Source organism: Bufo gargarizans, chromosome 2 (assembly GCF_014858855.1).
Source record: "Bufo gargarizans isolate SCDJY-AF-19 chromosome 2, ASM1485885v1, whole genome shotgun sequence".
Taxonomy (NCBI): Eukaryota; Metazoa; Chordata; class Amphibia; order Anura; family Bufonidae; genus Bufo; species Bufo gargarizans.
Window position 1 is genome coordinate 574,557,185 of NC_058081.1, and position 16,941 is coordinate 574,574,125.

The 16,941-nt window shown below is 43.8% G+C and overlaps 1 long non-coding RNA gene across 3 annotated transcripts in view; it reads right to left on the reverse strand.

The window, feature by feature from the left end:
* Window positions 1-882: 882 nt before the first annotated feature.
* Window positions 883-16,941, reverse strand: part of LOC122926740 — a 46,788-nt gene continuing 30,729 nt past the window's right edge. For all 3 annotated transcript variants that reach the window (XR_006387706.1, XR_006387707.1, XR_006387708.1), the window contains 4 exons: window positions 5,097-5,189; window positions 3,006-3,063; window positions 2,706-2,880; window positions 883-2,580 (listed from right to left, as the gene is read on the reverse strand). This is a non-coding gene — a long non-coding RNA (uncharacterized LOC122926740). The remainder of the gene's footprint in view (window positions 2,581-2,705; window positions 2,881-3,005; window positions 3,064-5,096; window positions 5,190-16,941) is intronic.

Sequence of the window (16,941 nt, forward strand, 5' to 3'; positions counted from 1 at the left end):
CTGCACCTTATTATCTCCTCTCCATCCAACTCAACTCCACTTTAGCTTGGTAGGAAGCAGGACTAGCCCACTTCTGCCCAAAGGGGGAGGTATGTGTGAGGTACAAGGTATATATTACAGTATGTACCTGATATATCAGTCCACTGCTGTATATACTATATATCTGTACCCACTGCATCTATTCTACCACATTCCTTTGATGGGTAAACATGGCGCCCACTCGCTCATGCAGCAGACACCATGGCTGGCTGGTCTCCGCTGTTTCAAATAGCACAGACCCGTGGCTAATGACCTCTACCGGCAATAATGCCGATCGTGGTCATTAAAGTCTTTAGATGCCGTGATCAAGTGTGATCATGGCACCTAAAAGCTCAAAATCCCAGAAGCTCGCGATTCCCGGGCTTCTTACTGGTATCCTCTGCGGCCTATGAGGATTCCGGTAATTGGTTTTGTAGCCTCAAACATGAGCTACAATACCATAAAAAAAAGTTTTAATCATTTTTTAAAAAAAATATTATATATTTTTTTTAAATAAAAATCTAAATCACCCACCCCTTTCCGTAGGATAAAAAAAAAATACATAAATAACAAAAAATATAAACATCATGGGCACCATTGTGTCCAAAAACACCCGTACTATTAAAATATAAAAATATTTTTCTAATATGGCGAATGGTCAAAATGGCTGATTCACAATTTTTTCATTGCTTCTCTTACCCAAAAATAAATGTAATAAAATGCGATTAAAAAGTTACACACACTCCAATATGGTATCAATAAAAACTACAGTTCGCTCTGCAAAAAATGAGCCCCCTCACACAGCTCAGTAGATAAAACTATAAAAAAAAGTTATGTGGGTCAGAATATGATGATGTAAAAAAAAATACATATTTTTCAAAGTTTTTATTTTTACACTATTTAGACATAAAAAATCTATATATATGTGGTATCGTTGTAATCGTACTCACCCACAGAATGAAGGGCACAGGTCAGTTTTGCCGCAAAGCGAACGCTGTTGGAATAAAACCTGTAGGAAGAATTGCTTTTTTTCCAATTCCACCCCATTCAGAATTTTTTTTTACCACTTCCCACTACATTGTATGCCGTATTAAATGGCGGCATTAGAAAGTACAACTTGTCCTGCAAAAAATAAGCCCTCATATGGATATGTGAACGGAAAAATAAAAAAAGTTATGGCTCAAGGAAGATAGGGAAGGAAAATGAAAATACAAAAAACAAAACAAAAACTATATACTAAGGGTTAACACAGCATGTAGCTCTGGGTGCAGCCATGACAGGTACAGCACAGAGCAAACAGTCACCAGGCAACACCCATAGTGGATCAATGTTGGTGAGGCCATTATAAAGGAAAAACGGATTCCTGATCAGACAGATCTGTCATGGGCCACGTTCTCCATTCATTTCAACTGTCATGTGGTGAGCGACATTGCGTCACAGTGTGTCAGTGCATCCAAGTTCCTCTCCAATTATATCACTGAGGCATAAGACAGGAACCTTCTGTGATCGGAATTTCACATTCCTGAAATATCGGAACTTTCCAGACTCTCTGGCCATGCCGACCTTATCTCAGTATACTTGAGAATTGCTGTATTGGACGTCACCCTCCCAACTCCTCCAAACACGGACAAACATTTGAAAAATGTTCTGTAGAAGAAAACCGAATATGGGAAACAGACAAAATTCCGGAAAGAGAGCAACTCCACCTCCAATACCATGTGACAGCTTACATCCAGATATCATCACTGTATATTCAGAGGAACTGTGGCTATCCTCTGCCATACTCAAGTCACGTGCAGAGCTGTACTCTCAGTTCTGTTCTACTGTTACATGATGTTCTATACTCCAGACACATCCAGAGCTGTACTCACAATTCTGTATCACTCCAGTCACAATCCTAAGGGTCTACTACTAAAATAAGCCATAGAAAATGGTCACTTATTTTCACATGCATTTTTCTTGCGTTTTTTTTTTTAGCAGCAGTTTTTCCTAAATGACTGTGTGAACCATGTTTATTTGACACTACTTATTTTCCCCTAGATGTTGTCAAAGTGCCAGAAGAAAATAGCAAAACCTTCAGCATGCTGCTTTTCAAAATATGCCAGAGCCCTTTAAAATGCCACCTGATGAAACAAAAAAAGAATACTTGTGTGTCCTTCAGTTCATATTTGCCATAGATTTTCATCTAAGATCTGGAGCTGGATTTACCGCAAAAAACACACCTAAAAATGCAGGTACTAAAAACGTGCACAAAAACACCATGAAAAACCTATGTGTGATCCCACCCTAATGGCTTCCTATCAGCTCTGGGCTGCAGGACCTGTACTGTACTGCTTCCTTCCAACTGTCCCGGATCCGACTGGACAGTCTTGCATTTCGACAGCTGTTCTGATGAGACCTTGTTAGCGAATGCAAATAAGGGGGCACATGGTGTCATGACCCCCACTATTTACATGTGCAAGTGTTATATTTATCAGTATTGTCAGATGTGAATGGAGCAGTCGGAAGTTCTCATGAAGGTGAAGGAACAGCTTGATTGGAGACAGTCAGTCTCGTGGATACCTATAAAAGAGAAGACATGTCAGTTGCTGCGCACTCGCGTAACTGGCAGCAAAGAATCGGACCTGCACCTGAAAGAAGAAATGGAAGAATTACTCAAACAATTCATTACAAAAGCTGAGACTTACGGTGGAGAAGCTTGGCACAGACGATGCCTCCAGGAAGATTTCTCAGGCGAAGATCTTGATCCACGATTCATTCATCTAGTCTGTGCTGCCTCTTCATCTGGGAGCGCAGAGCCGGCACCTAGAAGTGACATCATCGCGTCGCACACTCTCAACAATGCTCCAGCTTCTTCTCCGCCTACAAAAAGAACCAGAAAGGAAAAAAGAAGTTATTCTCCTCCCCAATTAGCTGTAAAACGCAGAAATACCAATTTCACTGCGTCACACAGCTCGAGGAGTAAAGAGAAGAAACGAAATGCTCACCAACGGTCGCCATTTCCAACAGCTAGAACATATTCAACTGTCAATCAAGCTACAGCACCTAGAAACACACAGGATGGTGAATTACATTACACCAACACCAATTAGCGACAATAATTTGCAGGACACTAATCAATCAATTAGACATATTTCTTTGAATGCTGACACCTTTTGTACTGATAAGGTTCAGTTATTCAAAGATTTTGTTTATTTTATTTCTCAAAATTAAAACACTCAAAATACAAATTCAGTCTGGTCTTCACCAGGCAGAGATTTAGCGGTGGAGTGTTCCAATGTAAACACAAACAAATCAGACAATATTTGTACTACGGGAAATTTGGGATTTCAGAAGGACAAATGTTTAATCCCATCTTTGGAGGCTGGCTGTGGGATAAAAGGGGGCACGTGTGAGCATTACTACTGTGAAGAAGGCACATATCTGGCATAACTACTGTAAGGGGGCACATATTAGGGTATAACTACTGTGAGGAGGGCACATATCAGGGTATAACTACTGTGAGGAGGGCACATATCAGGGTATAACTATCATGAGCTATGAGAAGGGCACATATCAGGGCATAACTACTGTGAGGGGGCACGAGTGAGCATTACTACTGTGAAGAGGGCACATATCTGGGCATAACTACTGTGAAGAGGGCACATATCTGGGCATAACTACTGTGAGGGGGCACATATCTGGGCATAACTACTGTGAGGGGGCACATATCTGGGCATAACTACTGTGAGGGGGCACATATCTGGGCATAACTACTGTGAGGGGGCATGTGTGAGCATAACGTCTGTGAAGAGAGCACAAAACTTGGCATTATTACTGTGAGGGGGCACATATCTGGGCATAACTACTGTGAGGGGGCATGTGTGAGCATTATGTCTGTGAAGAGGGCACATATCTTGGCATTATTACTGTGAGGGGGCATGTGTGAGCATTACTACTGTGAAGAGGGCACATATCTTGGCATTATTACTGTGAGGGGGCATGTGATGTATATATGTGTGTAATGTATGTAGTACAGTATGTGATGATTACACACTGCACTACATACATTACACACATGTATACATCACATACTGTGCTGTCACCTTCTTCTGCAGGTCTACCTTGATGTCTGGTCTTTAGGCTTCAGTCAGATCCTCCACCGCCATGCTTGTGCCGTGTGCCCGACACCACCAGGAGCAGGCCCCTCCTCCTTTCATCTCCCGCCGGCTTCTCCTACAGTAGGGTGCTCTATCTCTCCAGTGCCCACCCAATCTTAACAATCAGGGGCGTAGCTCGAAATGACTGGGCCCCAAAGCAAAAAAAATTATGGCCCCCCTCCCGGACCTCCCACCCCTTCCAGAGCTCCCACCCAAACACCCCTCCAGGACCTCCCACCCCAACATCCCCACACCCCTCCCTAGATCCCCCTTCAGTGTCGTCCACAGATATCCCCCCCACCCAGAGCCGCTTCCTAGCTAATTTATTCACTGCACTTGCCTCTGTGAAATTCAAGTGAAGCGCCGTAATCTCGCACATTCGCACTGGCAGAGGTCAGGAAGACGTGCATGCACACTTCGATGCATCTGCCAGTGCGCCTGTGCGAGATTACGGCGCTTCTCTTCAATTTCACAGAGGCAAGTGCAGTGAATAAATTAGCTAGGAGGCGGCGCTGGGCGGGGAGATTGCAGGCACAGGCAGCATCACTTTGCTGCCTGTGCCGTTCGCAGTCACCCTGCGCTGATAAAGTCCTGTCACTGCGCGGGCCGCATGACACGGCTTCGCGGGTCGCATCTGGCCCGCGGGCCGTAGGTTGGGCGTCACTGCTCTAAACGATCTAATTGATAAAAATGCTTCAACAGTACATTATGCATCGTTTGTTCAAACGCTATCCTTACTTAACAAAGCAGGTAGAAATGCGCTTATGGCAAAAACGGATGTTAAATCTGCCTTCAGATTGTTACCTATTAACCCAACTGGTTATAATTCACTAGGCTTCCAATTCGAAGGAAAATTTTATTCTGTCAAAGCACTTAAAAAAAAAACTAGAACCATACCATTACCTCTAGAATTTTTACAAAAATTTGTTGAATACCTACCAGCCATTTGCTCATCTCCTTATGAGACGTGCCTTTTTAAAACGGCCTTTCTATTTTCCTTTTTCTGTGCACTTTGCATCAGTGAATTTACTGCTGCAAATAGAACAACAAAAGCACCATTATTAATTAACGACTTATTAATTATTCCATGCTGATGGACACAAGCATAGCGACAGGCCTAGTAAGTGACACTCCACCTGCGCGCTTCCCAGCCCCTCCACCAAATCACCACTTTCCATGCTGCCATTGCCCAGAGATAAAGCTGGAGACATATCACTCCAGCTGGAAGACAGGTCACATACCCAGATGACTCACCGACTTTGCTCCAGAGACTAATGGCAGACCTTCTCATGCGCCTGACAACCTGCTAGACCTTGTGTCTACTCCTGCACTTTTCCAAACCCCTGCTTACTCAGAGTTCTCTGAATCCTCATCCTCTGCCTCTTCAGTGGGCAGCAGACATTCCAAATGCCGGAAATTAAAAGATATATGAGCCCTCCTTGCTAACCTGCCAACTAAACATGATATGAAAGCCATGATATCGCGGGTTGAATCCAAACAAGCTCAGGCCATTGCAGCTGTCAAGACAGACGTGTGCAACATCTCCACTCAAGTAGCCACACACATACAGGTCTCGTCTGCACTAGAATCCCGCCTTACTACAGTTGAAGAAAATTTGGAAGCACAGAAGGCTTTGAACAGACATATACTACTACAAGTGGACGACCAAGAAAACAGAGGTCGATGCAACAACATCAAACTACGTGGGATTCCAGAGGAGGTGCCTGCCTCTGATCTGCGTAAAGCGGTTACCTGCATCTTCAACTCTCTCGTAGCTAGACCTCCAGATGCCGAAATAGAACTGGACAGAGTCCATAGAGTGTTAGGTTCATGACACCCAGACAACCCAACTCCTAGAGATGTTTTATACAGGGTTCACTATTTCAGGGAAAAAGGAAGGGGCCCCACAATGTTCGCAGGGAACCAAATCCAACTTCTGCCAGATGTGTCGAGGCGAACCCTGCTAATGAGACACACCATCAAACCAATCCTACACAGAAGCAGGAGCCACCTACAGATGGGGACACCCTTTTCATCTAATTATCCGCAAAAACCGACTCTCCATTGCTCTGCACTCTCCAAACCAAACGGAGGACTTGGCTCGGTTCCTGGACATCACTACCCTCTCTCTGACAGACTGGCTGGATGTCCCTATTTCCATGCCCCAACCAGCCTCCCCTCCCTTGCACACCAGCAAGAAGTTGCCATGCAGACTTCACCGAGGAACATAGCCCCCGGAACAGGAGGCACGCATGGAAACTGTCCCAATGGCCATGGAAAGTGGCTGAACACGTTAGTCCAAAGTTTTGATGCCACCTATGATAGAGATCCCAAATAAACTGGGAATTGCCTTACTTACTAAGAGAGCAGGAAACTATTTGTCTCCCCTCTTGTCTTACAAGACTAGATCCGAACCGGAGTCATAACCCTCTTTAGAGGGCTAATGCTGTTGTATGCTATCCGGCCCAGGGAAGGGATGGCAACTCAATTTGCTCTCCCTCTCCCCACATATTTACGCAACTCTTGGTTGGCTTATTTGTGGGCTCTCTGAAATTTGCTAAGTGGTGTTTACTTCACAAGTTTTGGTATTGTTATTCTATCCACTCTGGAATAGCGTTCTCCAAAAAACTGTACCCTCGTGTGCCGTCTTCCCCGTCCTTTCATTCCCCCCCCTTTTTTTTCTTTCTCTTTTCTCTCTCTCTCTCCCTTGCCAAATAGACTAGAATTATGTCTGCCATTAACTTTGCATCTATCAACGCCAATGGGTTGAATACACCAGAGAAAAGATCCTCTATCCTCCGACTCCTATGGAGTAAGAAGGTACAAAATGCATTCATACAGGAAACACACTTCCGCAAGGGAGCGCTACCTCTCTTAAGATCACCCAGGTACCCAGACTCTTACCATAGCTGTTACTCAGTTTCGAAGTCAAGAGGAGTAAGCATACTAATCTCTAGAACCACCCCATGGGAATTGATAGATACCCAGACAAATGATAATGGTAGATATCTATTTGTAAAGGGCCATCTAGCGGGTCAACTCTATACTCTAGCGAATGTATACCTACCCAATACCAACCAATACAAGGCTATAGCGGGAATCCTGTCAAGACTAGACAGTTTTGCAGAGGGTGTGCTCTTGGTCGAGGGGGACTTAAATGTCGCCTTGGACCCTCTGGTGGGTGTATCTAGAGGGGCCTCGCACCTGGCTTACTCTTATGTCCATCGTATCAAACGCCTTCTACACTCTCATCAGTTGGTGGATGTATGAAGGGTGGTTAATCCGGATGTTCGAGATTATACCTATTATTCCGCTGCAAGAGATGTATACTCTAGGTTAGACTATTTTCTAATACGGCATTCAACTGTATCCCTCCTTGCCTCCTCCTCGACTGATTCTATGACCTTCTCTGATCACTCTATGCTCCATGCTTCTCTAAGATTTCCCCTCCCAGCACCTAAGTCCTGGCAGTGGCGACTGAATGAGTCCCTGATACAGGAATTTGTAATCTCTCAGGACATCCATACGGTTATCTTATGATACTTTGAAGAGAACCAGGTGGATAACGCTTCTCCCCTCACAGTTTGGGCTGCTCGCAAATGTGTGGTCAGGGGGCGCTCATCAAACATGGAGCCAGACGAAATAAAGAGAGCAGAGGAAATCTCCCAGCTTCTGGCTGAGGTCTCTCATCTGGAGCTGGTTCAAAAACAGTCATATGCCCATGCTTCTCGCACAGCCTTGTTGATAGCCAGGGGGACACTTAAGGAAAAACTAGACATACACACCAAATCCCTGCTAAACAGGGGCAGACGTAATTTTTTTGAATACGGTAACAAATGTAGTAGGACTCTAACTCAATCATTGCAAGAACAGAAAGCGAGAAACTATGTCCCACTGATTGCCAATCCCAAGGGCTACAACCTAAATGATCCAGATAAGATAACGGAAGCTTTTGACCAATACTACCAGTCCTTGTATAATCTCCCTTACTCTAACTCAGCTGGCTCCTCACTAACACTAGCCATGCGCAAATACCTATCTGACTCAGGTCACCCGAAAATCCTACGAGATGCTCTTGCGAAATTAGACAGTCCCATCTCTCAGTGGGGGGGCAGGAATATAAAGTGGCGGCATATGCAGATGACTTGATGTTCACAATTACTAAACCCATGACCTCTTTCCAAAACCTGATCACTGAGTTTAACACGTACCAGGCAATGACCAATCTGAAAATTAACTTAAAAAAATCAGAGGCATTTAATATTTCATTGGCAAGCTCTCTAGAATCCAATCTAGCGTCCTCTTTCTCTTTTCGATGGACGGTGGGAGCGGTCAAATATCTAGGAATATGGATTCCAAGAGACCTGAGGTCTATAGCAAGAATTTTGTCCCTCTGCTAGGTCGGATTAGGGGGATCTAAATAAATGGTCGAAGAGCCTGTACACATGGTTTGGCTGTTGTGCCATTTTTAAGATGAATGTTCTCCCTCGTCTGCTATATCTATTTCAGACACTCCCAGTAAAACTACCACCTAGCTTTTTTGTTACCATCCACCGAGACCTCTTTAAATTCATCTGGACGGGTCGGAGCCCGCGGCTGGCCCGCTCTCTGCTCCATCTCCTGAAGGAGCGAGGGGCCTGGGGATTCAGGATCTCCGAAAATATTATGCAGCTACCATGCTTCAGCGTGTTTTGGAGTGGTGTCGCCAAGCTCCTTTTAAGCAATGGGTGAATATTGAACAGCGCTGCTCACGGACCCCTCTGGAGCTCCTGTCTTGGGCGATGGATCAGACCCCAACAGCACTCTCCACCCACCTTACCATAGCCCCTACCCTCCTCCAATTCCACAAATATGCTAACGTGAGCGGGATCTCGCCCACACCTTCCCCTTTATTTCCAGTCCTGGGACATTCGGAATTTCCAGTTAGCTGTTTCTCGGGCACCTTTTTGCATTGTTTTTTATGTAGAAAATGTCGAGCTCCCTTCTTTAGAACAGCAGGGAGATGGCTTACACATTCTGAATTACTGGAGCTGTCGGACCTGTGTGCCCTGGGACAGTGGAGAGCTAGACAAATATCTAATTTTTTATCCTCTATTCTCTCGTCTCTGAGTTTCGACAGGCCTCTTACCTCTTTCAAAAAGGTATGCATAGGCTCAGGTGTATACCGACACTCCCTGTCTGAGTTCTATAAGGCATTGGTAGTGCCTCATCCAGACTTCCGCCCTCCATATATTGACAAATGGAGCTTTGATCTTGGAGTGGAAATCCCCCCCGAGCAGTGCCCGAAAATGTTTCATCTTGTGCATAAATCCTCAATTGCTATAGTTGTGACGAATACCAGACCTCGTGCCCGCTCGAGGTCACCTACATTGAGCTCACGAGACGCAGTATGGTCACGGGTTACCAAAGCATGACATTACGTCCTCCAGAGGAGCAGGTATGGTCAGCTTGGTACAGTTTACACAGACACCTCTTGTCTACGCGGGTACAGAGAGGCAACAAGCTGAGAGAGCCTTTTCACTACCGCAGTGAAACAGCGTGTCCTCAGCCCGGGAAATCTGCCACCAGTTTCTCGCTTGATATAAGCCTGGTCTGCTAACGGGATTATGTAGGGTGAGAAACCAACCCGGGGTAGCTTATAACTAAGCCGAAACACGGACGTGGGGATTCGTGATCGAGATACAAGATAGCACAAGATTAAATTATATATTTAATCGCCTTAAGGGCACACTAGATATAACACAATATAAACAGAGAATATATACAGTGGTCTGAGGTTACAGATACAGGTGATATAGGTACAACAGGGTCAAGCAGAGCAAAAGTCAGTTACCGGGTAGATGAAAGTTCCTTTGGGTTATAATGGTGGAATAGTCCTTGGCTGCAGTCACATGGGAGCAGTGATGTCAGCTGGTTCCAGGTCTCTCCAAACACATTAGCACGATGTGACCCCCTTTAGAAAAGACCCTGCCCGCTGGCTTGCATGGGCTCCCCTCACCGCCTATGGGTAGGGTCCACTCCTCCTTCTCTGGTGCTGGCAGAAAATGACCCATAAAACCCTTTAGGGCTCAAAGCCCCAGACTAGAATCTCACATGAAGATGGTTCTGGGCCCAATTGATCCGCCTGGGTTCTGGCTACAACTAGAGTCCAAAAATGGTGCCGCTATGTGGTTTCTGTGGGGAGATATGTATATCTTCCCTCCCGGGCATCCTAGAATCAACCTAGGACCACGTGGATGTTTGGCTTTGCCCCAGGATCTCAAAAAGATAACCAAATTATGCCTGGGATGGACAGGCGATTCATAATTTCTTATGAAATGTAGGTGCCAACATGTCTGGGAGGTATCATTGATCCTGGGCAAGGGCTGAGACCTCCTGCTGGGGGTTTTCCTGCAAGATTAGCTTGCCTCCAAACTGGCTGGTTGAGGTGTGACTTTATCAACCTGGGGCCTCCTTGAAGCCTGGACCCCTGGGGCTTCCTCCCTTGCTAGCTGAAAGCAGATGGCTGGGGGGTGAGAACATATTTTGCATATACACTGACTGTGTACATGCCAATAGGTAAATCAAATGACAATCAGGGCTGCCAGTAAATGATAATCCATATTCCTCACACTAGTAAATTCCAGGAAGCAAGAATACAAAATGCTGTCTAGATGGTACTATGCTCCGACTCGTCTTCAGAAAATGTTTCCATCTGCATCTCCACTAGGCTGTCGTTGTGAATCGGCGCAAGGCTCTCTGATCCACATCTTCTGGCATTGCAGCAAAATTAGGCAATTCTGGGAGTCAGTGCATAGGACCATAGCATCAATCTTTTCCTTTCCCATACGAAACACCCTGGGCTTCTTTCTGTTACTCCTCTCGGACCTATCCAACCATTTGCTTAAAAAATAAATCCTGCGTCACCTAGTTAGTGCAGCCAGGGCCTGCATGCCAGCTAGATGGAAATCACCCTCCCCTCCCTCTATAGACCTCTGTGTCCACAAGGTAGAGAATATTCAGAGAATGGAGGAAGTCACAGCTCTATTGAAAAATACCAACGATGCATTCAATTCTGCATGGATGCCATGATTTGTATTTCAGAACACCCTGGAATACCAGGCTTTATTGGTCTAAGAGAAAACTCCCTCATCATTTCATTTCCCCAATCCCCCCCCCCCCCTCAGAATTTTTTTTCCTTCTTCTTTTTCTCTCTCTCTCTCTTTCAAACACTTATTTACTTAGTTTCGTATTTATCTACTCGACCTTCCCTAATTTTCCACTCACTCATGTTACAGTCTGTCTCCCTCTTAATGATATTCCATTTCCCCCTTTTGTTCATGATATGTATTGCACTGGAATCTTAAAGATCACTAGATTGTTTGTGTCCTATCATACAAGAACAACCTTAGGACTTCCTATTTTTGATGACACTGGTATTATTCTACTTTGTTACACTGATCGGTACAGTCGGGCCATCGCCTTGTAGATGGATTATTATTGCATTGTCTTTGTTTTGCCAATGATTGCTCTCCATACATATATGTAATCGACATGTTTTATTATGACGATAAAAAAAAAAATTACATGTTTGTTCCAAACGATGTGGTCACAATTAGCACACATCTATACATAAATGAATTAAAAAGCATAGTATTTTAAATTCTAACTCTTTTCCCACAATCCAAATTAGCTTTTTCCGAAATAGTACCCATTTGGGATTGAAACTTTGGGCTTTATGGAAAAAATTAGAATCCGCATAAACAAGAACATGGTAAAATTCATGTCCACTATTAATGAATTGTATTACAGACATGTTGAATTGGAAGGATTTGTGGAAGGTTTATACGATAATTCTAAACAAACTTTATCCGATATTGGATTGGAGATCTTCAATGTTGGATTACAACATTTTATGGAAAAGGGCTGCGGTGTAGGTTAATAAGGTAGCTTGCTATTTGGCAGTTGGGGTAGTCGCTCTCTGAGTGGACTAGGTATTTATTAATTGTTGGTTATACCTAACATTGTTTGTAGAATATTGTGGTTTACTTTGAATGATTATTGGGTAACCTTATTGGCCGCGGTGACACCGTGGCCAATTACACCACGCAACCAAAAACATTTTTTCGTTTGCTACTGGGCAAAAACCATTTGTCCTATACTAAATCGAGTGTGCGGATAGACAATCACAGTCTGCTTAAAGTGATAACACACAAAGAATTAAATGCTACCATGTTTTTATTGAACACACCATGTAAACATTCACAGTGCAGGTGGAAAAAGTATGTGAACCCCTAGACTAATGATATCTCCAAGAGCTAATTGGAGTGAGGTGTCAGCCAACTGGAGTCCAATCAATGAGATGAGATTGGAGGTGTTGGTTACAGCAGTGTATGAAAATGTAATGGAATAACAAAATTTCAAAAAGTCTCATTTTTCAATGTAAAAGTCTTACTTGAGCAAGGCCCAGTACTGTTAAAAGTGCTTCAGGCATCTGCTTTTGCGTTTGTGAATGGTCATGTTTTCCCGTTGCAAAAACCAGCAGTAGTCCCCCATTATGTTTGGATTCCAGCGGCCTTGATACATGTTCTCTATTGTAGAAATTTCTTTATGGAACCGCTCTCCATGTTCGTCACTTACATGTCCCAAATTGGGTGGGAAAAATTCAAGATGGGAATGTAAGAAATGCACTTTCAATGACATTTGGCAGCCAGGTTGTTCATAAGCTGTAAGCATGTTGTCTACTAATTCAGCATAGTTTGAATCTTGTCTGTTCCCAAGGAAGTTCTGCACTACTAGAACAAATTCATCCAAAGCTGCAAGACGCACTCGCTTTGTCAGATTCTTGCGCTAATCATAAGTAGTGTATTTGACACATATGTAGCAGAAATTGTCTGGATCGTTAACACATTTGCGTTTATCCATCTTAAGTTTCAAAACTGATAGCACTATAACAGATCACTTTATCAAAATCTGTACAGCTTGCCTTATATACTTACTGCTGACATCAGCCTCAGTGCGTCCGAACAGGTCTGGACATGTCTATTGGAATATCTCCAATATAATGCATTAATATTATAACTGAATAGGCTTGCATGTACTTAAAATCTAGACGTGTCAGGCAAATTCCGAGTTCATATTTGGAATCAGCGCGCTCATTTTAGCATAAATCACATGTTTTTCTCTCAGTAGGAAAATCATTGTTGCGCAGTGTTATAATCAATTTAATAAAACTTAAATATTAATTTCGAGTGGTTGTTTACTTTGATTTTATTACACTTAGGTATTACTAATTGGAGTCTATGACACCATGCAGTCCTGAGACAGATGATGTATGTCCTAACTTCAACTGTATCTGGTCTTGAGGATGCAAATATATTTGAATGCAACGGTGGAGCAGGAAGCTGTTGGCTCCCTGCTCCATCCTTCACTGGCAACAAGCACAATACAGTGACGTCATCATGCCTGCTGAGCTGTGGAGGAGTGTGCAAAGGACAAGGATCATTCCCCAACCAGAAAGTCATCATGTGCACTCTTCTGCCCAGCTCAGCAGGCATATGACATCACCGGGCATCGCACCTGCTGCAGGGGAGAGCATGATGTATTCTGTTAATTGGGGAAACAGGGCTAGGTGACTATTAATTTTATATTTCTGTAAGGGGGCAACATTACTGTAAGGGGGCACTGAGAGGGGCAGCACTGCTGTAATAGGGACATACCTATTATGTGAGGCACTATGGGGGCATTTTACTCTGTGGGACACTGGAGGAGCATAACTATTGTGACGTGGCACAAAAGGCACATAACTAATTTGTGGGAGCACTAAGGTTTCATTACTACTGTGAAAGGGGCAATAAGGGGGAATAAGTACCTTATGAGGGTACTAAGTGACAAAACTACCTTGTGGGAGCATTGGGGCAGGTGTGTGGTTATAGGGAGTGCAGATGTAGCAGTCACTACCGGGCCCAGGAGCCAGAGGGGGCCCAAAGACCCTTGTGTCGCATAAGAAGAAACCAGTATTATAGAAAGTGCATGCAGCTAAAGTTACACCTCTGGCTGGAGGGAAGTAGTTAGGTCAAGAATTTGGCATGGGGGGGGGGGGGCCGTTTCAATTTTTGCCTCAGGCAGCAGGAAGGCACTGAGCCCACAAAACACTGAGGCGAGGGGGGCCCTAGCTGAACTCTTGTACCAGGGCCCATGAGCCTTTAGTTACACCCCTGCATTGGGGAGCATAACTACTGTGAAAGGGGCACTATATTACAATACTCAACATACTACTGTGAAGGGGACACTAAGGGAGCATAACTACTGTATGGGGGCACTAAGAAGGAATAATTACTGTGTGGGGGAACTACGGAGGAATAATTACTGTGTGGGGGCACTAAGAAGGAATAATTACTGTGTGGGGGCACTAAGAAGGAATAATTACTGTGTGGGGGCACTAAGAAGGAATAATTACTGTGTGGGGGCACTACGGAGCAATAATTACTGTGTGGGGGAACTAAGAAGGAATAATTACTGTGTGGGGGCACTACGGAGGAATAATTACTGTGTGGGGGCACTAAGAAGGAATAATTACTGTGTGGGGGCAATAAGAATGAATAATTACTGTGTTGGGGCACTAAAAAGGAATAATTACTGTGTGGGGGCACTAAGAAGGAATAATTTCATTTATGGTTAATCTGTTCATTTATGCAGCACAAAAACATCCTAGTTTGTCTGCAGCACATTGTCCTGTGTACACAGGGATGTACTGCCGACAAACAATGAAACTGTAACTGTATAGGAACAAACAATCGCGTAGGTATCATTCATCCCCATACAGAGGTAATGATTGCTGCCCAGTGATAAATCTGGAGTGAAAGAAATTAGCATAGCTAACTGTACCCACTTTCCCACCAACTTTTAAAAACTGGAGTGGTGTAAGAATGCAAAAAGTCCTGAAATTTTTTATGCAAGTAACCAAAGAAAGTTGCAAAACCCTATCTTACGAAATCTCCAGAAATCTGGAGTGCAGGGAGTGATAAATTCATCTTTGTGTTTCAATCTATTTTCAAGATTTGCTTACTGTCAATGAATATGGATATTTGAATACATCCAGAGAATGAAACTCCAACCCGACCTAATACTTTTCACAGCGGAGGGTTTGTTATAGTGTGTCTGTGTAGATAGTCCTCTCTGCAAGTTAAATGCGTCAGCACAAATCTTCTTCCACTGCCTTGGGATCTGCACTGATACTTTGCTAAAATAATAATAATAATAATAATATATATATATATATATATATATATATATACAGACCAAAAGTTTGGACACACCTTCTCATTCAAAGAGTTTTCTTTATTTTCATGACTATGAAAATTGTAGAGTCACACTGAAGGCATCAAAACTATGAATTAACACATGTGGAATTGTATACATAACAAAAAAGTGTGAAACAACTGAAAATATTTTATATTCTAGGTTCTTCAAAGTAGCCACCTTTTGCTTTGATTACTGCTTTGCACACTCCTGGCATTCTATTGATGAGCTTCAAGAGGTAGTCACCTGAAATGGTCTTCCAACAGTCTTGAAGGAGTTCCCAGAGATGCTTAGCACTTGTTGGCCCTTTTGCCTTCACTCTGCGGTCCAGCTCACCCCAAACCATCTCGATTGAGTTCAGGTCCGGTGACTGTGGAGGCCAGGTTATCTGGCGCAGCACCCCATCACTCTCCTTCATGGTCAAATAGCCCTTACACAGCCTGGAGGTGTGTTTGGGGTCATTGTCCTGTTGAAAAATAAATGATGGTCCAACTAAACGCAAACCGGATGGAATAGCATGCCGCTGCAAGATGCTGTGGTAGCCTTGCTGGTTCAATATGCCTTCAATTTTGAATAAATCCCCAACAGTATCACCAGCAAAGCACCCCCACAGCATCACACCTCCTCCTCCATGCTTCACGGTGGGAACCAGGCATGTAGAGTCCATCCGTTCACCTTTTCTGCGTCGCACAAAGACACGGTGGTTGGAAACAAAGATCTCAAATTTGGACTCATCAGACCAAAGCACAGATTTCCACTGGTCTAATGTCCATTCCTTGTGTTCTTTAGCCCAAACAAGTCTTGCTTGTTGCCTGTCCTTAGCAGTGGTTTCCTAGCAGATATTCTACCATGAATGCCTGATTCACACAGTCTCCTCTTAACAGTTGTTCTAGAGATGTGTCTGCTGCTAGAACTCTGTGTGGCATTGACCTGGTCTCTAATCTGAGCTGCTGTTAACCTGCGATTTCTGAGGCTGGTGACTCGGATGAACTTATCCTCCGCAGCAGAGGTGACTCTTGGTCTTCCTTTCCTGGGGCGGTCCGTATGTGAGCCAGTTTCTTTGTAGCGCTTGATGGTTTTTGTGACTGCATTTGGGGACACTTTCAAAGTTTTCCCAATTTTTTGAACTGACTGACCTTCATTTCTTAAAGTAATGATGGCCACTCGTTTTTCTTTACTTAGCTGCTTTTTTCTTGCCATAATACAAATTCTAACAGTCTATTCAGTAGGACTATCAGCTGTGTATCCACCTGACTTCTCCACAACGCAACTGATGGTCCCAACCCCATTTATAAGGCAAGAAATCCCACTTATTAAACCTGACAGGGCACACCTGTGAAGTGAAAACCATTTCAGGTGACTACCTCTTGAAGCTCATCAAGAGAATGCCAAGAGTGTGCAAAGCAGTAATCAAAGCAAAAGGTGGCTACTTTGAAGAAGCTAGAATATGACATATTTTCAGTTGTTTCATACTTTTTTGTTATGTATATAATTCCACATGTGT